Source organism: Elephas maximus, chromosome 6, assembly GCF_024166365.1.
Source record: "Elephas maximus indicus isolate mEleMax1 chromosome 6, mEleMax1 primary haplotype, whole genome shotgun sequence".
Classification (NCBI taxonomy): Eukaryota; Metazoa; Chordata; class Mammalia; order Proboscidea; family Elephantidae; genus Elephas; species Elephas maximus.
In genome coordinates, this window is record NC_064824.1 from 32,026,586 (window position 1) to 32,051,410 (window position 24,825).

General features: G+C 42.1%; 1 protein-coding gene across 1 annotated transcript in view; it reads left to right on the forward strand.

The window, feature by feature from the left end:
* The first annotated feature begins 7,214 nt into the window (after window positions 1-7,214).
* Window positions 7,215-24,825, forward strand: part of THSD7B (thrombospondin type 1 domain containing 7B) — a 989,424-nt gene continuing 971,813 nt past the window's right edge. The window contains exon 1 of the mRNA XM_049889254.1: window positions 7,215-7,272. The gene's annotated coding sequence lies outside the window, so the exon portion shown is untranslated. The remainder of the gene's footprint in view (window positions 7,273-24,825) is intronic.

A 24,825-nucleotide genomic window follows, 5' to 3' on the forward strand; every position in this document is an offset into this window, starting at 1 on the left:
AAACAGGTAAAGGGGAAATTAAATTAGGTCTAGGAAAATGTTCCGAGAGGAGGTGGGACTTTGAGGGCCTGAACCAAAGCTTTATTGGCTGTGAAGGTACAGGTAAGAAAACCTGCGAGACTGAAGTTAAGGGTGTGTACTGAGTGGCAGTGAGAAACGTGGTTCGAAAGGTAGGGTAGGGATAGATTGGGATCCAGCTAGGAAGGACCACAAACATCTGTTAGGTGGTAACTGATGCCATTCATTCATTCAGCGTTTATTGAGTACCTACCGTGTGCCAAGCACTGTTCTAAGGACAGGGTGAGGCAGGGGAAGATGGATTAGTAAATAAACAGATAAGGTCCCTCCCCTCATGGGGCTTACATTCCTAATGAAGGGATAGATAATAAACATTGAAACAACTATTTAGCAAAATTTCAGATGGTAGTAAATGCAATGAAGAAAAGTAAGGTAGGATAAGGAAATACAGAGGTTTGGAAAATTGTATTTTGGATGGGAGGGGGTCAGGGAAGGCCTTTCTGAGGAGTTGATAATATGAAGAGACCCATATAGAGCAACAAGATGAAGAGAAAAATAGGTTCTGGGGAATCAAAGTGATATGACAGAGTATTTCAGGAAGACAAGACAAAATAGAAAAAGGTGGAGCAGCAAGGAAAATGCTATAATGCGAAATCTAAGAAGAATGTGCTAGAAAGCTTTGGTTACAAAGGTTTCTCTTATGTAAGTTTTCTTTTCAATATCGAATGTATTGGCAATTTTTTGTTTCCTAGATAGTGGAGGGAAACCCTGGTGGCATGGTTGTTAAGTGCTGTGGCTGCTAACCAAAGGGTCAGCAGTCTGAATCCACCAGAAGCTCCTTGGAAACTCTGTGGGGCAGTTCTACCCTGTCCTATAGGGTCGCTATGAGTCGGAATCGACTCGATGGCACTGGGTTTGGTTTTGTTTTTTTTTTAGATAGTTGGGTATTTATAGTTTAAGTGACTAAGAATGGAGAAAAGTGCACACTCTCAATTCCAACCAGGAGCTATATTTTAATGGTCTGTTTCCACTCCACTTCTATTTTCCCACCCCTTGTACAAAAAAAAAAAAAAAAAAGAAATTTTTTTTTTTTTTTGTACTTTATGAACACTGTAGCTTGGAATCTGTTGATAATACTGTCATTTTCAAATGTTTTCTATTCTTCCTAATTGTAAAGGGACCTACTGTCCATCAGATAGACTGGCGTCCTTGGAAAACAGAGCAATGGAAGGTACAGGCTCTCTTGCCCATCTCATCAAAGTTAGGCCTATGAGTATTATGTGGCTTTGTGCCCAGTAGAAGAGGATTAGGGTTGCCAAATCTTTGTATAATAACAAGCTCCAATCTACATAACACCTGGTCTTTACAAACCATGTCATTAGGAATGAGATCCAAGCTGTCACTCCAGGGTTTTATTATTTCCAAATTAGCAGGAGTTGTTTCTTATATACAGTCATGTACCGCATAACGTCTGTTTGGGCAATGTCTGACAGCATGTATGTCCGTGGTCCCATAAGGTTATACAGGCAGTCCCCAGGTTACTAACATTAGACTTACATATAATCTGTGGTTACAAACCAACCCGCAGAAAGCCTATTATATTAAAACTTTGAGATACATACAATGGTTCTTAATAAAAAACAGGTGTTACTTTGCCACACGCATCAAAACATTATTATTATTACTGTGGTATTATGTTAAAGATGTTTTAGAGTATCTGGAAGTGTTTCTTTAATGTTTTTTAGGCATCGAAATGTACACAATATACTATATTTTGTAAGACAAAACTTAACTAGCTGATATTAGATATGAACTGTACCTGACTGTCCCAACTTAGGTACAAATTCGACTTAAATGCAGGTTTAGGAACGGAACCCGTTTGTAATCCAGGGACTGCCTGTATATATATGGTGTTTGCACAACATCCAAATCACATAACGTCCTACTTCACAGAACATATTGTGAATGTTAAGTGACACGACTGTATATACAAGTTGGCTGTCCATGTTCCCCTTTGGAAAGGATTGCGTGAGTGCCTCCCCTGATTGTGCAATGGCTTGGTGGCTTTAGAGAAGTGGTGGGAAGAAAGGATCATTGCTCCCTAGTGTCTTGATCAGTAAATTCTACTGGAGAATGAATATGCAAACAAAGAACTCAGACAATGCTGGGCATGGGGGAGGGAGAGGGTGCTGCCTTCTAGTACAGGACCCAGAAGCAAAAGTTCCAGAGCTGTGCAAATGAAGAGCTCATCACCCTTCATCCTATACACAAATGCTAGTATATGACAAGAAGTTAGACATGATGCAGTAGCTGAGGTAAAGAATTCAGAATTTTGGGTCCTAACATAAACAAATGGATTTCAGGCACAGGGAAATAGGGGAAGCAGAAGTAAAAACGAAGAGACGAACAAGAGCTTCCAAACATCCATCAAATCTACCTGGTTCTCCCTCTTTCCATTAAGCAACAACAATCTCTTCCCTGGATCACTGGTCTTCCTGCTTCCACTCTTGTTGCTTTATTTGCTTCTCTCTGCACAGCACCAGGGTGATCTTTTAATAGTCTAAATTAGACCCCATCACTCATTCAGTTACAACCATCCATTGGCTTACAACAACCTGCAAGATCTGTGGCCCGCCTTTCCTACCATGTCTCATGTGACTCACCCCCAGGCTCTCTCCAGCTAGTCTGGCCTATGACGGATTACTGCCTCCCCCCTCCCAACCGCCGCCCGCTTCCCTGGCTGATGCTTACTCACGTGAAACGAATCCTTCAGTATGACGGGTCAGATGCTGGTGTTTCTACTTAGCTGTATGAACAGACTTTGAATAAAAACAAACACACCAAACCAAACCAGTTGTTGTGGAGTCGACTCTGGTTCATGACAAGCCCATGTGTGTCACAGTAGAACTGTGCTCCCTAGGGTTTTCAGATCACCAGGTCTTTCTTCTGACTTGCTTCTGGGTGGAGTTGAACCTCCAACCTTTCAGTTAGCAGCCGAGCACATTAACCATTTACACTACCTAGGGACTCCATGACTTTGAATAAGTTGCTTAAACTCTTTATGCCTCTTTTGTCAAAGGTAGATGTTAGTAGTTCTTACCTTATGGGGTGATTATGAGCAGTAAAAGGTACATGCAAAGGACTTAGCCCAATGCTTAATATCTGGAAAAATCTCAATAAATCATTTTCTCTAAGATATGATCTTGCCTGATCCTGAACCTTCCTTTCAATCCTTTCTACTGTTTTCCTTTTTCATAGAACTCTTTTCTTTTTGTATGCTTATAATTATTTGTGCGTTAATTTTTAAATTTTTGTTGTTGTCTGTCTCTCCCATTAGACCACAAACTCCACGAGGCCAAGGTCTTAAATCACTGTATCACTGAAGAGCCAACACCTAGGACGGTGCCAAGCACACAGTAGACAACACATAAGTTGCTGAATGAATGACTGAAGCTGATGGTTCAGGATTAAGTTTATGGATTCTGAGTGTTTGCTGGGGGAAAGGGTTGGCACTTCAGAGGGACTGAGCTGGGCCCGAAGCCAACGGCATCCCACTACAGTACTTTTCAAGACATTATCTTCATACTGTATTTTAAGATGTTGACACATCAAATTCAAATTACTGGAACTAGCTCAAAACTTAGGTTTATATGCCAGGATTAAATGCTCATTTTTGGCAGAAACAATGTTTGGATTTGCCATAGAATCTCATCCAATCTGGAATTGGCCTGCATTAATTGTGTAAATGAGACAATCATGGTCCTTTTTCTCCTTTTTCCTTTCTCCGGTTCTGTCCTTCAAAGTGACTGAATATTTGACTTAATTCACTGCTTCAACGAATGGATGGGCTATGGTAGACCTGGGCAGAGACTTCTTTGGTGGCAAACCCAGGATACAGGCTCCTGCAAGTTTTTCTCTCGTCTTTTTTAAGTAAGGCCTCTTTTGTCTGTATGCCTTGATTATCTCTTATTTGTTTAATGCCACTGCTTATTTATTTCACTTATGTAGCACATTTCCATCCCAGCTTGTTAGATTGTATGGAGAATACTGTGTTTAGAAAGAGCAATGGCAAACACGCATACGACGACAGAAATAAAAATCTAAACTCCAGCAGTACTTGGATAGCATAGGGTTACTTTCCTCTGTGTCTTCGCCTTGGTTCCCACCAGGGACCTGGTCTCCACAGACCTTTTCCTCCCACCCCTTCTCCTCTTCCTTTGTTCTATTGTTTTGTTTTACACTCACTGGAAGGCCTGGTGCTGCTCAGGGGCCTATGGCATCTGCCCTGGGAGGAAAAGGGAGACTGTGGAAATGTATCATCTCTGGCTTATTTCCTACACTTGGAACATTGATTTGCTCCTCACTCATAATGATGTCACCTATTTTGCAAGGCTATCTTCTTCCAAATCCCTTTTTTGGTCACTTATATTGGAAAAATGCTGTCTGTTCTTTTCAGTCTTCATTGTCCAACCTCTCTTTCCCTGTCTAGGTTATCCTTTTAATTTTTGTAACCCAATCTAGATGTTGAGAGCAGTGCTTTTATTAAGGACTAATGTCGACTATTTCAGAGAGAAACTCACATCCATCGATATAGGCATTTAAAACACAAATTGGGAGTTTGAGCTACAAATGGGAAGAGGGGGTTACAATGAGTCTCACGTCTGTATTTTCTTTCTACCACATTGTATGCACTAGCATGATGTCAGACGAAGATCAGGCATTTTATACTATATTACTAAACTGAAATACCTGTCGTCAACATAGTTCCTGAGGGAAAAGGGACTGTTCTGTAGATTAAGGGAGTCAGCAAGCTAACAAAATGAAGAATTGTTTAATATTCACGGTTCTTTGTCTTTTAGAAATAACTTAGATTTCCTCCTTATGTATTACTTATTTTTTTATTTTAGGAAGACCAATGTATAGGACATAACTGCCCTATAGCTATTATCTTTTATGTTCTAGTTTCAAAAAATGAGGGAACAAATAAAAACAATGCGACAGAAAAGGAAAGTTGGTAAGAGTCTGGGTATTCTTACAAGGAGTATCATAAGTGATCACTGAGGTAGAGCAAGGGACGAATAAGAATGGCTCACATACTAAATTAGAATGCACATAGAAACCGATGGGCAGCCTAGAGAAAAAACAGAAGTATTACTACTTCCTCTAAAGCAGGAGGAGGGATGCATAGATGCCAGGATATCCATAAACAATAGGCTCAGAAGTCTTCTTTGATAGCCTCTTTCCAGAAGGGTTGCAAACACAAATTCTTCCACCACACAGATGTGTGTACATGGGCCATGGCCTGAAAATGCTGCGTTGATTCTGGGAAGACCGAAACCTAGGAAGTCTGGATGCAACCGTTCAGGAAAACAGAAATGTTTTTCTTTGGCTGTTGTTCCTGAAGTTACTTAAATGAGGTTCATTGGCTATTGATCTGTATATATTGAGACTGCAATAAAACATAATGGACCAGTTTCTCCTTCCCCAGGCTCACAGGACTGGCATATTTACCTCTTGGGAGTAATAAATCATGGTCTTGGATTTGGAGAAATACTCTGGGATCTGAATGGCAGCTGATTTATTTTTAAGATAGTGATGTCAGAAAGAAAAGCATAACCCAAAGTGTGAAGGTAGTGCTGCTCACCGGGAGAACAGTGATTGTTGATTAAAACATTAAGTAGGGTGGGGTCCCTTTTCTGCATTCAGAACCCAGTCCCACACCAAGGTGGGTCAGAAACCCTCATCAAGATTTCCACTTCTTCCCTACTCAATGACACTTACATTCCTTTTGTTTTTACCTGTGACAGATCCTACTTGCTCTATTTATCCCTTTAATCTAATTTGTGCTATGACATCAAGCTTTAATTTTATCATTATTATTTTGCTTCCTTTTAGGGATCCATGGTGTGCCAGGCATTGAATAAAATAGAAAAGATACAATCCCTGCTGTCCTTGGCCTCACACATTTAAAGAAATATGACAGGCAAAATATCCTGTAATTCGCAATAGATAGCCCACATGCTTTTTTTCCCCTTCTCCCCTTTGAAGCAACTTGTTCATCTTTCTGAACAAGCCTAAGAAGTTCCGTAGATCAAAGGTGTCAAAAACCAGGAGGGTTTGGAACAAGTGTCAGAGAGTAAGCAAAGGACTTTGAGAGCTGTGACTGCATCTTGCCTCCCACGTGCTCTAGGCACTCCTGCCTCACCTGGGCGGATTCGGACTCTCCAATTCCCCTGCCGTCCCTTTGCATCCCATACCCGGGAGCCAAGGACGTTCCTTCCCTTCCCGAGGACTACAAACCCTTTAAACAAGAGAAATTTTCTCAGGCTCTGGTCAGTGTGGGCTGACAGCCTCTGGGATACCCTCAAAAGAGAGATGTCCAGTTAGGTGCAGACCTAGGTCCCGCCGCTCCCTCGGGGTCGTGGCCAAATTTTCCCTTTCTCTCTTTCCCACATATCCTTCTAGGATCTTTTTTGTCTTTTTCCTTGTAACACTGAAACCCTCTCATGCTGGGGGACTGCAAAGGAACTCAGGGCATCCGGACCATGTGGGAGGGCTCCGTGTGTGCGGGCTATATATATGTGTTCAGGGATTATCACTGGGGCTTGAAGCATCCCACCCTCTCTTCCACTTTCTCTTCCACCACTTCGTAGACCCCGGAGGAGCAAAGGGCTTGCCCCTCTTCGCGGCGCTCTGGGTCTCGGGTTCCCAGGGCTCCACTCAGCTGGGAAGTCCCCTTACCAGGCCCGCACATGCACCCCGCAGCTCCAAAGTTGCGGAAAACAATCGTGGGGCGCAGAGGAGCCAAGGGGAACCCAGAGCACCCGTGGCTGCTGGCCCCGGGGAGCGGGCGGAAACGAGGGTCGCGCGAGTGCTCAAGCTACTAAAGGGAAGAAGGAGGGTGAGGAGGCGGAGGGAGAAGGGAGGGGAAGCGTGGAGCAGCTGCCGAGGGAGGCAAGGCGCAAGGTGGCTCCCCGCGGCCCCGCGCCCCGCGGCTGCCGGGGACGCACCAGGCAGCCAATGGCTGCGCAGAGGTGTACAGCAGATGGCGTCCGACTGCGCCGTTCCTTCTTCCTCCTCCTCCTCCTCTTTTCCCTCCTCCTCCTCCTCCAGTGCTGAGGAGCCAGAGTCGCCGCCGGGTTGCCAGACGCTGGAATGGGTGGTCTCCCGACACACACCACCATCTTTCTTGCGCTGGGGAAGCTCGGGGCTCGGCGGTTCCCAGAGGCTGTGGCGGCGGCTTAGGCGACGCGGGTGAGTTGGGCCGCGCTGCGCCCAGGGTAAGGGATGCCCGGACGCCGGGTGGCCGGCAAGGTTGCCAGGCGGTAGCGGCCAGGGGCGGGGGCGCGCCGGGGGCACAGACTTTGCTCTTTCCTCCCGGGGCATCCTCCCTCGCCCCTTCCCGTGGCCAGACGCGAGAACTTGGAAGCGGAGCGTCTCGGATGCCCCGGCTTGGTGCTTGGGGTAGGATGGGCTGCAGCGGCGCAGCGTACGGAGACTTCGGCTGGGTTCGCGGGCGGGAGCGCCCCACGCAGCCACTTGGGCACAGACCTCAGGCAACGGAACCGAGCTGTGGATCGAGGCGGTAGGAGCTCAATCCCTTCCACTTCCAGCTTGCTTTCGGATGAAGGGAAGCGGGGGTCCCCCATCCTGTGCCGGGAGCCTGACTGCCCAGGATCGGCGAGCTGGGAGTTTCGCAAGCTTTGCAAACAGGTTGACTGTGGGTTCCGTTTCGGTAGCGCTGGAGGCGAAATCTGCGCGTGGGCGTTCAGTGCCCCTGGAGGATAGCCGAGCAAGCCAAGAAGTTTTGCAGCTTCCTCTGATTTATCAGTGGAGTGTCAGGAGGCTGCAGCAACAGTTTACACTTCCAGTGTCCCTGTGGAGGGCGAGGGGCGAGCTGGGGAGAACGAGACTCGCTGATCCGGCGTGACATCACGCTGTGTATGGAGAGAAAACTGGGAATGGGCGTTATTGAGGGGCAAGGAGTAGGAAATGCGTATTTTGTAAACATCACCCCTTTGTACCTGTCACCTTTCCTCTGTTACACCTCCCGAAGTATTAAAGTTATTTAAATATGTAAATGAACCTCCACTCTTTGGGGTCCTCATATTTAAATCTTGAAGTTGAAAACTTGGTGTCTGTATGTGGGGGGAAGAAGTGTTTAGAGTGCGCTCTGTGTTTTTCTCTCTGTGGGTACAAGATTTTTAAATATAAGTGGGGAACAACATTTTATTTGGGGGTCAGGGCGTATAATATAATAGCACTTTTTTCTCGTGATTATCTGAACGTCCCTAAGAGGTATTGAGATTCAGTTCCGTAGAGTCATGTTGAGTTCCGCTGGATTATGGGACATCGGGGTTCTTTGGTGCTCTGTTCAGTGCAATGGGTGTTTTGCTGGTGGCCTGCAGTTCCCCACCTTTAAGCACGTTTGTGTCCCTGTAAATGATAGCCTGGGCAGAGAAGCCTGCCTAGTGTTTCTCACCGGTACCCCTTTGGGTGCTCTGATGGCATGGAACGATAACCCAAGAAGGCAGAGCACATGCCATCCTGGCTGTGGGCTGTGTGTATGTGTGTGTGTTGGCGCGTGCTCGCCCGTGTGCATCTGGGGTTTCCTTTTGACAGGCAACCTTTGGATGCCAAAGTGATACATTTATCTGCTAGGCAGTGTGAGGGCAGTCTGGGTTTGCTGGGTAGCTGCAAGGCAGTGATCTCTCAGGGAAGAGGAGCCTCTTTGTGCTCTTCATAATACTACAGCATTTGGTTAAGGGTTCCTGAAAGCCACTTAGGATGTTACTAACCAAATCAAGAAGTGTATTCAGTGGTGAGTGAAAGGCTCCTGTCTTTGTGGGTTAAATGCTATATAAAGTGGCTATCTTGAGGCTTCACTTTGATGCATTGTTGTTTTTAAACCTTGATGCCATTAATAACAGGAATCTTCTTTTGAAACTTAATGTGGCCAGCTCTGTTTTCTGTGGTAAATGAGCCAACCTGGTAGATTCACAAGGACTGCCTTCTTCCTGTCCCTGCATGCTGTGTCCTTTCCACCTACCTGCTGGTAGCTGAGGATGGGAAACTCTTCATGCAAATTCAAGTGAAATGGACATATGAAGATAAGGCTTCTGACCCCATAACAACAGACACAGATACTTGCAAACAATTTGTGTGTGTAATCGCTTACTTTAAAATGTGGGATAATCTTGCACATTAGCACAGACAGTTCCAGCAGCCCTGGACACTTACAGACCACTTAGGGTTCTGGAAAAATTGAGGATTAATATAAGATCAATGCTTGGAGATGAGTGGTCCAGGCAAGAGCTTGCCTACTGCTGGTGGACTTTGATAGTCCATTGTGAAGGGCCATAACACAGTGGACTCACTTTGCCTTTACCTTGGTATATAAATCAATAGGTGAAAACAGATTTTTACAGTCTTTTTAATTCTTCCCCCCTTTGTTTTTAGTCAAAGTTGTTGCTTGTTAAAGAGTCGAAGGGCCAAGAAACAGGAATACTATTAGGTAGAAAATAATAACTGATTATAATAAAAAAAGCTGTAAACACTGATTCCTGTGTTTGAGGATTGGCATTAAGAAGCTGGCAACTAAAGGTAACTTTCGTGTGTCTGCTGAGTGTGCCTTTTTAAAAGAACGTATGTAAGGAATTAAAGAAAAAATAGAACTGCTAAAATGTTTGTCACTGGAAGGGCTATGAAGGACCTGGTCTCCTGGCTGTGTATCCTGCTTCTGAAGGAATAATTACTTTCTTTACAGCTGTAAACAAGAAACTTTGTCCTCAAATAACAAAGGAAGCAGTCAGCATAAAAAGATAGGAGCAAGCTAATGGAAGCGGGGCGCTGGGGCAGGGGGTGGGAGGGAGTGTTGAAAGAAGAAGAATTCCAAGGCATGTCAACTGATTTTAATTATACTTCACAAATTGAAGTTGGAGTCATATAATTCCTTCAAAAACTCCTCAAACTGCAATTTTGCTGTTCTGCATACCTTTGTAAAGATTAGGCGCTAAAGTAATAACATCGTTTCAATAGTTTGAATAGAATGATGAAGAATAGTTGACTGGTCCTATTGAGTTAACTGTCAAAATGACAAATGATACGATGTATTAAATACACGGCCAAGATAAACACATTAAAGGAGCCTAAGTAGTGACAAGTACCTTGCTTGTTGCGGAAAAAAAGGACAGCGCCGTTGACGACAAAGGTTCGGAGATGCTCCCCTGGGTAAAGGAAGCACCTTTGAAGGACTACAGTGTATTACGGTATCACAAACTATTTGTATGAGCTACTTAGACGTGCTTTGGGATTTTTAAATATGAATTGTACACAAGGGTTTTTATGTTTTTGAAAGAAGATGTTTTCCAGTATCCAGCTATAAAAGAAGCAGCTGCATTTACTTTCGGTAACAGGCAGCATCCTAAATATAACACAGGTCCTTAATTTAGAGCTGTTAACAGGATTAATGGTCAAGTGATAATTAACACGTTAAACCTGCGAAAGTTGAGGGATTTTTTTTTTTAACCACACTTTTAATTCTAGACATTGGCTGTTGTGAGCTTGAGTGGGATCAGGGTTTTAGGAGATGTAAAGTCACTGGTGCTCTTGCTCCAAGATGGTGGACGTTCTACTCATCCTTTAAAACTTCATTAACTGGGATTTTTTTTGTTGAAGTTTCTGCACGGATTTTGAGGGGTGGTAATTTGTCATAGCTAACAGTGACTATTGATGAGAGCAAGCCCAAAAGGATTAGGTGTGTTCCTTGTCCACTTTCCTGTCATCTTGACTGAGGAGGAAATATGCATCCTAGTCGTTGAATCGCTGGAATTACTATGTTTTCATTCTGAGTTATGTGCCTGGAGGTGGCCAATTCCACAAAATACAGATACTTAGTTCTTTTTCAGTAATCATGCATCCATGATTTACCATCAACATTCTATAGCTACTGCAGGGAGCAATTCATTTGAAGGGGAAAGGGGAATATTAGTGAAATCCGATGACTCTATGTCCCTCTTTGGTAAAATTCTGGAACTAACTCTAGCTGTAGAATGGATTTCACTGCCGATGGAGACTCAGGATTGTTACAGAGGTTAGGGGTTAAATCCAAGCTCGGTGTGTAAGCCGAAAAATGAATTCATCTGTCACGTATAAGATCTACCATATTTTAAGAGTGTGTGCGTGCTGTTGTAAATGGTTCCATTCTCGGCTATGTTAACTGAAAGGTTGGCAGTTCAAATCTACCTTTGAAGGACAGTCCTGGTGATCTACTTCCGAAAGATCATAGCCATTGAAAGCCCTATGGAGCACCGTTCTCCTCTGACACACATTGGGTTGCCATGAGTCGGAATTGACTCAGCGGCAACTGTATTTTTTTTTTTTAACACGCCGTTATGCATTTAAAAGCATCACTAAATTCATTTTAGCTTTCGATCACTAGGTATTTCTACAATTAGTAGATTCTAAATGTACAACTCTTTGCTCTGATATGGCAATCTAGAATTTTTTGAAGTTAGAAGTACCAGTCCTCTTACCAGAAGAGGTTGCACGTTGACGTAGCTGTGAGGACCTGTAGTGTGGAAATGTTTTCTGGATGGACCGAAAGGCGGTCATTGTTGAACTTAGGTATTTTGTAAGAAGGGGTCATGCTTGCTTTTGATTTTGCTTCTCTAGGCATGTTTTAATTATGAGCCTCTTTTAATTAAATATGCAGGAGCTAAAAGCAGAGTCCTAAGTGACGAATGCACAGACGACTCTTCAGTGCCTTGACTGGAGAGAAGCTCGTTGCCGTGTTCCACTCGCACGCGTGAGGGTTAGCTGCCGATTTGTGCCCTGGTGTTACGTTAGCCAGCAGCTCATTACTTCTGGAAGAATCACCATGTCAAGAAAAGCACTAAACTTTGTTACAGTTAGGCACCATTGCTTTGGTCTCAGACTGTAGTTTAACAGTAACACATATTTTAATTTGGGTTACTTGAAGTGATTATTATGAAAAACATGCCATGTAGTACACCTAAATAAAAGTATTTTAATTATAATAAGACCAAGGCTTGCAGTAATCTCTCCTCGCACAGCTTGCTTCTGCGCTCTCCTCTATTGATTTCTGCCTTTTTTACTTACGTTAGACATATTCAGGGCAATTTGGGCAAAATGTACTAATATAGCCCTTACTGGTCGCAAAAATATTGAAACAATTCTGTACCAGTAGGCAACCAGGTGGTGTTCTAAGTCCCCTGAAAGCCCCACTGTCTCCCCGGCCCTCCAGGTCACTTCCTCACAGCTCTTAGGTCACCTTTTGATGCAGCTACTAAGAGGGTCACCCATTTGGCACAGTAAGGGGCCCTTGGGACCCACTAAAGGGCTGTTGCTGGAGTCTCTTCTGATCGGCCGGCACCTGAGCCCTATCAATTGATGAGTATTATTTATTTATTTATCGTGGTGAAAATATATACAACAAACCTATTGCCATCGAATCGATTCGAACTCATAGCGACCCTATAGGACACAGTAGAACTGCATCATAGGGTTTCAGAAAGGAGTGGCTGGTGGATTCAAACCACTGACCATTTGGTTAGCAGCCAAATGCTTAACCACTTTGCCACCAGGGCTCCATATACAACAAAACACACACCAATTCAACATGTACAATTCAGTGACGCTGATTATATTCTTCAAGGTGATACATATTTTTAATATTATCCCTGATATTGTTACTCATAACAAGAATAAATGCAAGATGCATAGTGCCGTTACCACTAGAATCAAATAAGTCTGCCTGAGTGAATAAAGCTAATTATTTTTTTAAAAAGAATAAATGCAACATTTGCATTATCAAGTAGTTGAAATCTGTTTAAATTTACATTTTTAATTTCTTACATTTAACTTTTATATCTGCTAAAAACAACTAGATATGGTTATTCATACATATTTATAATACCAAAGAACCCAAAGGTACCCAGGCCCCTTTCAGTTGAGTTCTCAATTCACATAAAGCCATTCTACCTTCCGTTTAATTTATTTTCCTAGGAAACATAAAATAAGAATACTGAGTCACACTCTTGGTAAGGAGCAAAGGCTAATTTCTAACCCAGGTCATGTGTTCCAATATCAATCCCTTTTTACCCCACAGCTGTCTCAGACGATGACTTAATTAAAATGTAGGCACCTGGGAGTAGCTCAACAAGGCTTTTTGCTTTTTGGGCGAAAGTAATTATTTTTTTCCATCTCCATTTCTAGTCTTCAGAGTTAATTTACTTCATATTGACTTCCATTCATTTTTGTGATTAAGCATAGTTAATGGGCCTTCATTTCACCTGAATTGACCCATTCTGTGAACTGGAATAGGTACTGGCCAATAGTGGAGAGGCCAGGAATGTCAATGACTTTGCAGACTCTTAGAGGGAAATTCTTTGGTCATTTCTTCTGGATCTCTTCCAGCTAAAACTAAACGCAAGTATTGCTAGAAGAGTCTTGTCCTGAAGAATACAGCTTAAATTCTGCTTCTTCTGGAATAGAAAAAAGCAGCATTCCAGGTCTTACATAAGCTTAATTCACACCAGTCATGAACTTCCTATTATTCACCTTCTTCTTCTCTCAGGCCCATCCCCTTCAAGTCCCCCACAAAAACCACACCTATTTAAAACTGCCAAAAATGCCATTTCTGTGCCCTGCAGTTATCCAAATCATGCCTGGAATCAAGACACAGGATAACTTAAACTCCCACTGAGCTTTCTTTGATTATGTCAGTTTATCATCTATCTGAACAACTCAAGTGTTAACTCTCATTTTATTGTTTGATTGAGTTATTTTCTTATTAGTGTCTACTTGTGGAATCCTGATTCCAGAGGATTTGAATGGGAAAGGGGATTGGTCACTATGGAGAATTCTGGAAAACATTAGCGAGGGAATGTGGTGGAGAGTGGGGCCTGGGTGACAAGAACCACTTGAGGACCTGTAAGGTGAGGCTGAGCACCAGCCAGGTAGGTGGTAAGAATGATCCCTCCTTATTGATCACCAACTCGTGCTGCATACTGGGCTAGGTATACTGGAATCAGGATGTCTAATCCTCATGACTCTGTTGTAAAGTGGGTACTATTATTTAGTCCCATTTTTTATACTGGGAAATGGAGGCTGAAGGACCTTTGGTACCTTGTCTAAGCTAATACAGCAGCTAAGCCACAGAGCCAGAATTTGCATGCCAGCCTCTTGAGCTGCAGAGCTTCTTCTGCGTCTGATGCCCAGACTGCCCCTAGAACAGTCTAGGGGCTTCATTTCACCTGAATTGAACCATTCTGGTCAGCAAGTTCAGGCTTCATTTCCACTGGAATTTCTCCAGAATGCAAGAGAATACACACTTACTTACTACGAAAGCCTCCGTGCACCACAGAGATGACTGACGGAGTATTGCTGAATCACTGCTACCTGGAGGTGGACGTGTCATTAGGAAATACGGAAAAAGGCGGCATTTCGATTTGGCACAAACCTTCTGCCTGAAGATTATAATATCTTAGAATTGTGAAGAACTTGAGACATCCACATATAAAAATGTTGAGTTCCTGATGAACCATTGGAAGATTCAGAAAATTCAGACATACTGAGGAAATCCGTACCCGATTCCTTTTTAGTAATGGCTTGTAAGTAAGACAGAATAGTTCTGCCAAATGTGCAAAGCATTCAGTTTTGCAGTTAGCACAAAGAGAAGGATGATGGGGGCATCAGTCTTCAGGTGCATGTGCGGGTGGACTGGTGGGTGGTGGCCTTGGTGGTGCCTGTGACTTGGCTGAGAGATCTGGTTAGGTGGGTGCCCTTGTCTGCCCTCTTTGCTCCACGCATCTCCAACAGTAATGTGTCCTTGGTTGGAGGGACAACATTACTCAGAAGGGAAGAGCTGTCCTTTGGTAAAGCATGTATTAGAAATCATATTTCTGAAGATCTGTGCCTTAAAATTGTTTTGCTGGGCCAGAATGCAGTTGTGTGACATGAACTTCCGTGGGAGTGTATAATGCCTACCTTTCCAAAACCATCAACGACATAGTGCTGGAATATGCGCAGTTTCTTTCCTTACCTCTGGTGAAGTCATATATAAAGAATCTCAGAAGATTCTAAGTTGTAAAGAGAGGTTTTTATGTGTCCCAGGGATGGGCTTTCCCGCGCTCAGAGCTATCTGCATATGGGATAGGTCGTCTCACAGAAATGTGAGCACCTCATCATGGGGGTATCCCAGCAGAGAAGGAGCAACCACATGTCAGGTATTCTGTAGAGACGATACGTATGTTGGATATTAACAGCTGAGATTTACTGATCATATACTATATGCTAGGTGCTCTTCTGGAGGCCCTGGATAGTGCAAATGGTTAACATGCTTAGCTGCTAACTAAAAGGTTGGAGGTTGGAGTCCGCCAGAGGTGTTTGAGAAGAAAGGCCTGGTGTTGTACTTCTGAAAAGTCAACCGCTGAAAACCTTACGGAGCACCGTTCTACCGTGACACACGTGGCATCACCATGCGTCGGGATCCACTCAATGGCAACTGGTTAGATGCTATTCTACATGTATTAACTTACGAATCCTTTGCAACAAGCTTATGAGATTTGCTGTGTTATTATCGTTTACAAATGTAGAAATTGTAAGTGGCTTGCCGCAGGCTGAGATCTGTACCCAGGTAGTCAGGTTCTAGAGCAGTGCTGTCCAATAGAAATATAATGCAGTCCATGTATGCAATCTTCAATTGTAGCCACATTAAAAAAAAAGAGTAAAAAGAAACATTGAAATTAATTTTCCCCTTTGTATCTTATTTAAACTGATATATCTAAAATATTATTTCAGCATGTGATCCATATGAAAATGTGGTGAATGAGATATATTAGATACTTTTTTGTACTAAGTCTTCAAAATTTGGTATTTTTACTTACAAACACGTGTTTATTTAGACTAACTACATTTTAAATGCTCAATAGCCACACGTGGCTGATAGCCACCATATTGGACACATCTAGAGCCCACACTGTTGCGGATTTCACTCTGCTGCCTGCCTGTTAAGGAGTCCTGGTAGTGCAGTGGCTAAGCACTTGACTGCTAACTGAGAGGTTGGTGGTTTGAACCCACCCGCTACTCCACGGGAGAAAGGTGTGGCTGTCTGCTTCCATAAAGATTACAGTCTTGAACACCCAATGGGGCATCTAATCTGTCCTATAGGGCCACTGTGAGTCAGAATGGACTCCATGAGAATGGGTTTGGATATTTTGCCTATTAATTGCTCCATTTCCTTCCAATGCCAACGTGTCAGTTTTTGCATATGTGGGGCTGTTCATTTCTTTATCCTTTTAGCCCTTATTTATCAGAAAGAGTAGTCTCTTAAAACAACAACAACCACAACAACAAATTCCATGACTTCTCTCAGCAACACATTTACTTTTAAAACCTGTAAGACAAGATTTCCATGAAGCTCATCTGTTAAAAAATGAATCCCATGTGGAGTTTTTTTTTACAGGTTAAAAAATGAATCCCACATGCCTTTTGATTATGAAGATGGAGCATACCTGGCTTGCTTCCACTTTACAGCTCTTCATGCACGTGGTGAAATGTCCTCACCCTTCTCCTTTCCTGGTTAAATAGTCTCAATTTCTTTTGTCTTTTACATTTTTGCTTTTATTTGCTTGATAGGGTTTATGTATAGCCTGATGCATATAAAATGGGCATAGCCTAGGATATGCTTGTCACTAGGGAGAATGAGAAGGGGGAAAAATAGCCTTCAAGGGCAATCGAACTTAGCCAATTTTTCTAACTTCAATTTGATGTGTATTTCTCAGCCCTCTTTTGCTATATCCTTATTATGATTGGTCTAGTCATAAATGATGTGTGGCCCACCAATGTGGTAGTTTTGATCAAATTGTAGTAATTTTTCAGTTGGTTTGATTCATTTTCTGGCATGTAACATTCTTCTCAGTGATCTGAAGGGCCTTTCTCTAGTTGAATTTCAGACAGCAACGGACCCTCTGGGCTGTGGTATGCTTCAATTGAAAAAGCAGAATGTGACATGCCTTATTGTGCGCGACACATAAAAAAAGTCCTGTGTTTCCTTTGTAAGTGCAGCCTCCACTCAGCTCTCTACGTGTTAATAATTCTGAGTCTCTCTCAGTGGGGAGGGGGGTGCATCTTACCCAAGGAGCTTAAATCGCACTTCGGTGACTTATTTAAAAGAAGAATATTAAGAATGTGGCTTCTGCTAGGAAAAAAGAAAAATTCTAAACTTCATAGGGAGGGATTTCCTTGTGGAGACAGACTCTAAGGATGTGTCATCTAATATTGTGTGCGTGAATATTAGGTATTTCATTTGGATTATAGAGTTGATGGAATTAAAACATAATGCTTGTGGACATAATAAATGCCTGGTGCAACACATCTTTTAGTGTTTTTTCTTTTTTTGAATAGGTAAGCAGTTTTCACACAGGAAGACAGACCGATATAAAGTGCAAGATGCATTTGTTTGTAAGCTATGTGAATAAATTCAAAGAGTATTTATTGAGCACCTGCTGTGTTCCTGGAACAGAGTAGATAAAAGCAAGTATAAGATACCAGCCCCAATCCCCAGGAATTTATAGTCTTGTTGCGGAGATATGACATGCACACCCCCCACCCTTCCCAAAGCCAAATCGCCTTATTTATATATGACCGTCTCTGTTACTAAGTATAAGGTACATAAAAGCCGAGAATGCTTCTTACTCATATTTGTATCTTCAGCACCTTGCAGAGAATAACTGTGCAACAGGCAGTTTTTGAATTAATTTTATTTACATGTACAAATTAAAATATAGGTATAATGTCATACTTTTAATGCAACCATCTGTATAAAAATTGCATTTTACATAATGGAGACAAATAAAGTCTAGTCCTGCTCCTGTCATTACTCCTCTGGCTGGGTCAGCTCTGCTGACTCCATTTGGTGACTTCTAACAGCCCAGCAGAAACCCTGGTGGCATAGTGGTTAAGTGCTATGGCTGCTAACTAAAGGGTCGGCAGTTTGAATCTGCCAGGCACTCCTTGGAAACTCTATGGGGCAGTTCTGCTTGGTCCTATAGGGTTGCTATGAGTCAGAATCGACTCGACAGCACTGCATGTGGTCTTTGGTTTTTGGTTAACAGTCCAGCTTCATTTGGAAAAGGATTCTGAAACCTGAAGAGAGTGTGGACCACTTTTCTCAATATGCCAGGGTTATATTGGGATTTAACCTCAGTCACAGACTCCTTTGTATAGAAAAAAAAGTTCTGTTTTGTTCAGAGGATAAGGAAAGAGCCTTGTTATTTGATCACACTAAGTAATCCTTGGGCGCTTGCATATGGGAGGTGGGCGGTAGGGTGGAATAAAAAGTGTATTACCTGCATGGGGGTCACATTAGAGCCTATGTGTAATGGAAACCGTAGTCCTAGATGATACCAGGGAAACCACTTAATATTTGTGAGTAAAAGGACTACGCTAAAAATTAACAAGGTTACATAACCTGCATGAGTCAAAATGAGAAGAAACAGCTGCAAACATCCATTAATAATCAGAATGTGGAATGTACAAAGTATGAATCTAAGAAATTGGAAGTCATCAAAAATGAAATGGGATGCATAAAGATCTATATCCTAGGCATTAGTGAGCTGAAATGGATGAGAACTGGCCATTCTGAATGAGACAATCATATGGTCTATTATGCTGGGAATGACAAATTAAAGAGGAATGGCGTCACATTCATTGTCAAAAAGAACATTTCAGGATCTATCCTGAAGTACAACGCTATCAGTGATAAAAAAAAAAAAAATCCATAAGCCTAATAGGAATACCAATTAATACTACATTATTCAAGTTTATGTACCAACCACTAATGCCAACAATGAAGAAATTGAAGATTTTTACCAACAATTTCTGCAGCCTGAAATTGCTCAAATATGCAATCAGGCTGCATTGATAATTGCTGGTGATTGGAATGCAAAAGTTGAAAACAAAAAAGAAGGATCATTAGTTGAAAAATATGGCCTTGGTGATAGAACGACACCGGAGATCGAATGATAGGATTTTGCAAGATCAACAACTTATTCGTTGGAAATACCTTTCTTCAACAGCATCAATGGTGAGTATACATGTGGGCCTCGAGGGATGGAGTACACAGGAATCAAATCGACCGTATGTGTGGAAAGAGACGATAGAGAAGCACAATATTACCAGTCAGAACGGGGCCAGGGATTGACTGCAGAACAGATCATCAGTTGCTCATAGGCAAATTCAAGTTGAAGGTGAAGAAAATTAAAAAAGTCCCTGAGAGCCAAAGTATGACCTTGAGTTTATTCCACCTGAATTTACAGATTATCTTAAGAATGGATTAGAACCATTGAACACTAATGACCAAAGACCAGATGAGTTGTGGGCCAACATCAAGGACATATATATGAAGACAGCAAAGACAGGAAAGAAAGAAAAGACCAGAATGAATGTCAGAAGAGACTCTAAAACTTGCTCTTGAACGTAGAGTAGCTAAAGTGAATGGAAGAAATGATGAAGTGAAAGAACTGAATAGAAGATTCCAAAGGGCTGCTCAAAAACACAAAGTATTATAATGACATGTGCAAAGAACTGGAGATAGAAAACCAAAAGGGAAGAACACACTCAGTGTTTCTCAAGCTGAAAGAACTGAAGAAGAAATTCCAGCCTTGAGTTGAAGTACTGAAGAATTCTATGGCCAAAATATTGAATGACAGAGGAAGCATAAAAAGAAGATGGAAGGAATACACAGAGTCAGTGTACCAAAAAGAATTGGTGGATGTTCAGCCATTTCAGGAGGTAGCATATGGTCAAGAACCGATGGTATTTAAAGAAGAAGTCCAAGCTGCACTGAAGGCATTGGTGAAAAACAAGCCTCCAGGAGTTGACGGAATACCAATTGAAATGTTTCAACAAATGGACGCAACACTGGAAGTGCTCACTGGCCTATGCCAAGAAATATACCTGGCCAACTGGTTGGAAGAGATCCATATTTGTACCCATTCCAAAGAAAGGTGATCCAACAGAATGCAGAAATTATCAGACAATATATTAATATCATGTGCAAGTAAATTTATGCTGATGTTAATTCAAAAATGGTTGCAGCCATCGACAGGGAACTGCCACAAAGTCAGTCTGGATTCAGAAGAGGATGTGGAACCAGGGATATCATTGCTAATATCAATGGATCTTGACCAAAAGCAAAGAATACCAGAAAGATGTTTCACTTTGGAACTTTCGACTCTGTGAATCATAACAAGTTATGGATAACATCGCGAAGAATGGAAATTCCAGGACACTTAATTGTGCTCGTGTGGAAACTGTACGTAGACCAAGAGGCAGTCCTTTGACCAGAACAAGGGAATACTGTGTGGTTTAAAATCAGGAAAGGTGTGAGTCAGGACTGTACCCTTTCACTATACTTATTCAATCTGTATGCTGAGCAAATAATCCAAGAAGCTGGACCATATGAAGAAGAACATATCATCAGGATTGGAGGAAGGCTCATTAACAACCTGTGATATGCAAATGACACAACCTTGCTTGCTGAAAGTGAAGAGAACTCTGAAGCACTTACTGATGAAGATCAAAGACTGCAGCCTTCAGTGTGAATTACACTTTAAGATAAAGAAAACAAAAATCCTTACAACTGAACCAATAAGCAACATCATGATAAACAGAGAAAAGATTGAAGTTGTCAAGGATTTCATTTTACTTAGATCCACAGTCAACATCCATGGAAGCAGCAGGCAAGTAATAAACAGTGCATTGCATTGGGCAAATCTGCTGCAAAAGACCTCATTAAAGTGTTAAAAAGCAAAGATGTCACTTCGAGGACTAAAGTGTGCCTGACCTGAGCCATGGTATTTTGGTCGCTTCCTATGCATGTGAAAGCTGGATAATGAATAAGGACTAACCCACTAAAAACCACTGCTGTCAAGTTGATTCTGACTCATAGCGACCCTATATGAGTCCGATGATGATGATAAGAACTACTGAATATGAACTGATGCCTTTGAATTACGGTGTTGATGAAGAATATTGGCTAAATCATGGACTGCCAGGAGAACAAACAAATCTGTTTTGCAAGAACTACAGACAGAATGCTCCCTAAAAGCGAGGATGGTGAGTGAGACTTCATCTCACATACTTTGGACATGTTATCAGGAGGGACCAGTCCCTGGAGAAGGATATTATATTTGGTAAAGTACAGGGTCAATGAAAAAGAGGAGGACCCTCAATGAGATGGATTGGCACAGTGACTGCAACAATGGGCTGAAACATAGCAATGATTGCAAGGATGGGGCAGGATCAGGCAGTGCTTTGTGCTGTTGTACATAGACATGAGTCGAAACCGACTTGATGGCACAACAACAACATGACCTGCAGAGATGGAGCCCTCTCTGAATATCCCATGAAGTGCATAGAGTATACCACATTGCTAATTTGGCTATTTGAGCCGGTTAAAGAAAAGTTGATGCTACAGTGAGGACATCACATCATCAGAAAGCTATTTCTGTAGCATTTTACATACAAGGAGTTCAATACGCTTTGATAGATTAAAGTAATTCTTCCCACCCTGCTGTGTTCCTTAGGCGAAATTTAGCCTGTCGTTATGTACTGCCTGCCAACTGTATGGAATCCACTGTGTTGGCCCAGTGGCGTGGACACTGATACCCCCAAATTAGACATGCCCATAAGGAATTTTCATACTGTTCCTGTGGAAGGAGGAAAAAAAAAAATAGTATGCTAATAAGATAGAAAATTGCACATGTGGGGTTCTATGGATGAGTAGGCTCAGCATGTAAAGGGAGGATTTGGACTCCCCATCTTTGTTTTTTTTTTCCAGAAATTTTCATCATTTCTCATTCTGGGTTATATAGACTAGCCTTTAAGAAGGCTGTTTATGCTTTAATAGTCTTATTTCATGTAGTGCTTTGAAGTCTGTGGTTTAAGAAACCTCTTCAAGGTTCATTAAAAGTAACAACAGCAACAACTAAACTCAGAGCCTGGTGATGTGGACACAGTGGTGTATCCCTGGTGTACTGGTCTGCACAGAACTTGATGGCATCATTTGGAACACTTGGGATGCTCACAGTCTAAATAAAGTGAAACCCAAATCCGTATAATCTAAGGTAAACAGTCTTCTCCTGGCATGTGTCAGTGTGTGGCGGGAAATGTACACAGGGACGGAATTATCCATTGATTTGGCAATGAGTTTGGCAAGCGTGGATGTTTGGTAAATGCTTAGAAGAGAAAAGCATCCAAAATAGCAAAGTAGTCTTTCTCCCCCAAGAACTGAAAGGTAAGAGATGCTCAAAATAATATGAAATGGTTTCTGCTGTGATAGGTTTAGCAAGTGAACATAGAGATGATGGAAATTTGGTAGGTCATGTGTGTGTACACACACACACACACACACAGAGAGATACACCCCCCCCCAAAACAAAGCATACATGTATTTGAATGATAGGAAAGTGATAGCAAATCCAAGATGAGCAATGATGGGAAAAGAGGAAAGAGGTGGCAAAAAATTCAGCTGGGAGAGGAAAAGCATTCCCAGTTGTTGGGACTAGAGGTGCTCTCACAAATGTCATTGCCTTGAAATCAACAAATGCCATGATGAGAAGGGAGTGGAAGAAAAGACTTGGGGAGGAAAGCCTGCTGCCCAGGGGGTTTAGCCAGTTGGAAAAACAAAAGAACAAAAAAATAGTTGCCATTTTGTCCATTCAGACTCATGGCAACCCCACGTGTGTCAGAGTAGAACTGTGCTCCATAGGGTTTTCAATGGCTGATTTTTCAGAAGTAGACTGCCAGGCCTTTCTTCCAAGGTCCCTCTGGGTGGACTTGAATTTCCCTCCCATTTGGTTTTGATTTGTACATAAAGTTTCTCTAAATCCAAGAGAATGAACAATCTGATTGGCATAAAGATTTCTCTCACCAGTCAAAAATTTGGGAGAAACCTGTTCATACCAATCAGATTATGTAAATTCTCTTAAATTTACAGAAACTTTATGAACAAGAGCAAAAAGAAACAGGAGAGAAACCAAAGGTTGAGGAATGTGGTGAAATTTAGTGCTAGTTATAATGTACTTTCAGAAGTTCATCTAGCATATGCAAGCCCAGTTTTATCCCATTTGAAGCAAAGAATCTACCCTTGACTCCCTTCTCTTATCTCTTGCCTTCTTTTCAGCTTCTAGATTCCAAACTAGTAGCACTTCCTCACTGTCTCCACTTTGTGTTCCCTCTTCAAATCACACAGCTGGATTCTACCCCTGTTGCTCCAACTGAAATAGTTCTTGCCGAAGTCACAGATTGCTTCCCAGTTGCCACATCCAGTGGACATTTTTCTGTCTGTGTTTATTGTAATGATTAGAAAAAGAATCTTAGTATATTAGAGAAGCCAAGAATGGATTGGCAAAGACCCCATGATGCTGCCAATTTGAGTTTCTCTTTGAAAGCTGCCAAAATAGCTTCTGAAGATTTAGACAAGGAAAATAGGTAATTCTGGACTAAGTGTAAGCTAAAAAAGATTGAAATGTATGACACTTTGCCAAAAAGAATATCTCCAAAATAAAGTTGAAATTGGGAATTGGCGATTGGGAGTTGAGTAAGTCATGGGTAAATAGAAGGAGATTGGGAAATTTCATTAGGATATTTTAATAGAAAATATACCAAGCATGAATGAATGGAAGAGAACCTGTTAACTATCGAGGAGAGGAAGGAAAATGTTACCTAGCTCACAGCCATGTTTCTCTTCCAAGAAGCCTGACCAAAAAACCCAAACCAGTTGTAATCAAGTCAGTTCTGACACATGTGACCCTATATGTACAGAGTAGAACTGTGCCCCAGAGGATTTTTGAGGCTGTGGCCTTTTGGAAGCAAGTTGCCAGGCCATTCTTCTGAGAGGCCTCTCAGTCAGTTCAAACTGCCAACCTTTTGGTTAGTAGTTGAGCGCTAAACCATTTGCACCACTCTTGGACTGTTAGAAGCCTGTTGTTGTTGCTAGGTGCCATCGAGTCAGTTCCGACTCATAGCTACCCTATGCACAACAGAATGAAACACTGCCTGGTCCTGCGCCATCCTGACAATCGTTATTATGCTGGAGCTCATTGTTGCAGCCACTGCGTCAATCCACCTCGTTGAGGGTCTTCTTCTTTTCCGCTGACCCTGTACTCTGCCAAGCATGATGTCCTTTTCCAGGGACTGATCTCTCCTGACAACATGTCCAAAGTATGTAAGGTGTAGTCTCGCCGTCCTTACTTCTAAGGAGCACTCTGGTTGTACTTCTTCCGAGATAGATTTGTTCGTTCTTCTGGCAGTCCATGGTATATTCAATATTCTTCACCAACGCCACAATTCAAGGGCATCAGTTCTTCTTCCGTCTTCCTTATTCATTGTCCAGCTTTCACATGTATATGATGCGATTGAAAATTTCATGGCTTGGGTCAGCACACCTTAGTCTTCAAGGTGACATCTTTACTTTTCAGCACTTTAAAGAGGTCCTTTGCAGAAGATTTGCCCAATGCAATGCATCGTTTGATTTCTTGACTGCTGCTTCCATGGCTGTTAATTGTGGATCCAAGTAAAATGACATCCTTGACGACTTTGATCTTTTCTCCATTTATCATGATGTTGTTTATAGGTCCAGTTGTAAGGATTTTTGTTTTTATTATGTTGAGGTGCAATCCATACTAAAGGCTGTGGTCTTTGATCTTCATTAGTAAGTGCTTCAAGTCCTTTTCACTTTCAGCAATCAGGATTGTGTCATCTGCGTAACTCAGGTTGTTA